This window comes from Kryptolebias marmoratus, linkage group LG23 (assembly GCF_001649575.2).
Source record: "Kryptolebias marmoratus isolate JLee-2015 linkage group LG23, ASM164957v2, whole genome shotgun sequence".
Taxonomy (NCBI): Eukaryota; Metazoa; Chordata; class Actinopteri; order Cyprinodontiformes; family Rivulidae; genus Kryptolebias; species Kryptolebias marmoratus.
In genome coordinates, this window is record NC_051452.1 from 16,600,540 (window position 1) to 16,602,607 (window position 2,068).

Below are 2,068 nucleotides of genomic sequence, written 5' to 3' on the forward strand. Positions count from 1 at the left end.
CTGCCGCAAACCGTTAATTTTTGTGCTTTGCTCCATCGGACTGCCAAAACGGTAATTGTAACGTTTTTTTTATCTTATCTTTAATACGTATGTGAGAGAGAGAGAGAGTGTGTGAAGTGTGTGAAGTGCGTGAAGAACGCTGATGAGATATGAAATAACCAGTAGCCACTTGAATAGGCAACCCTTTTGGGTTTATATATTTTTAAATCTGACTCTAAAGGAGTCAGTGCCTCACCAACCATGAACCTCACAGCACGTCACTGACTTCTAGATACTGTTTTGCAGCTCTTAGCATTAAGCTACTGTTTTGCTTTTTTAATTTTAATTAACTGTTCCACTAATTTTAAATTTAAGGTACCATATTTTCACCACTGTAGGGCGCACTTGATCATAAGACGCACTGTCAATGAATGATCCATGTTCAAACTTTTGTCATACATAAGGTGCATCGTTGTGCACTTCCCAATTTTTGTAATTTTGCACAGACCGTGCGAGCTGCGCTCCATTCAAAATGGATGATTTTGGTGCTCTAGCGGAGCTGGTTCACCTGTATCAGCATTTATATGATCCTTCTATGAAAGATCACAAGGATAATCAAAAGGTTCAAAACACACGGAAGGACACTGCACCAACATAAGCGTCAAGTACAAACGCCTACACCGCTCACTCAAGTCCGCCAGACATGCGCAGAGCCCTGCTCAACACAAAGTGCAACTATAACTAAGCCTTAATGCTGTAGGCAGTGCAGCTTTGTAGTTTACCAAAGCCATACTAAAACATTATGACTTCTTACATATATAAGACACTGTGAAAATTATAAGGCGCACTGTCATTTTTTGAGAAAATTGAGGGCTTTTAAGTGTGCCATATACACACTATATTCTGTACTGTTTGGAAATTTTAGCTTTCAGCTACTCTTTTGCTGGTTTTAGCATTTGGCTACTGCTTTGCTAATTTCAGCTTTTGTTCTGACTGTTTTATCTTTAGCACCTCTGTTTCAGCTTTGCTAGCAAATTTTAAAATAGTCATTCAGGGCTCATCATTGAGCCTGCATTCTCACATTTACTTCAAAGCAGAATTTTATGCCTGTCTTAAAAAGCAACTTAATTTTTATATAAAAATTATATTTAGTTCCATGATTATTTTACTTAAATTAAGCAAGTTGGTAGTTTTGTAGGGTTTGGTAATAAAATGCCTGTTTAGGGTGTAGAAAACCCAGCAGTTTGGCAAATAGGAATGTCATTGCTTGAGCACTAAAGCCCCCTATTGCTGTTATGGTTCTTCTTTTTCCATTTCAATTTTTATTTTGCAGTTCCCATCACAGCTTTGGAAACTCTTATGCAATAAGTACATCAAAACATCCAGCTTGATTAAGAATAGTATGCTGTGACTTTTGGAAACAGTATATAGTATGATAAAGTATGATGAAGTCAAAATTTCCAACCTTTTTTTTAAATTTTCTAGTTATTCAATTATTATTCGAATACACATATAAAATATTATTTCTCTAGCTGTTAGCAAAATATCTCATGCACCACTGAACAAATTTATAATGAAACTTGCAGAAAGTAACCATTTGTTGTACACCTACAACTGATTACCTTTTGGAGTCAAGATGACCATCACATCAACATTAGCCAACAGAAAAGTTGCTATAGGTATAGAAGCAGCTCTGATATGTATGTTTATACTTTTCTATTCTATTCTTTGTGGGGCCCAAGCAAATTTTTAAAACATACAGGCCACTTGTTGACTTGCTGAATAGGTCTGATAAGTAGATAAAATGTTTTTCTTGTTTTACATTTTTTTCACATTGGCGAGTTCATTTTTCTTCAAGCCTGGGTGTGTGTGTATATATATATATATATATATATATATATATATCACCCTCCTCTGAGCTTGGGTCCTTGTATTTTGGCTGTGCCTAGAACTGCACATTTCTGGACTGAGATATCTGATGTTGTTTCTGGGATCTGTTCTAGCCACTGCTCCAGTTTGGGGGTGACTGCCCCGAGGGCCCCGATGACCACAGGCACCACTGTGGTCTTTACCTTCCAGGCCTTTTCCA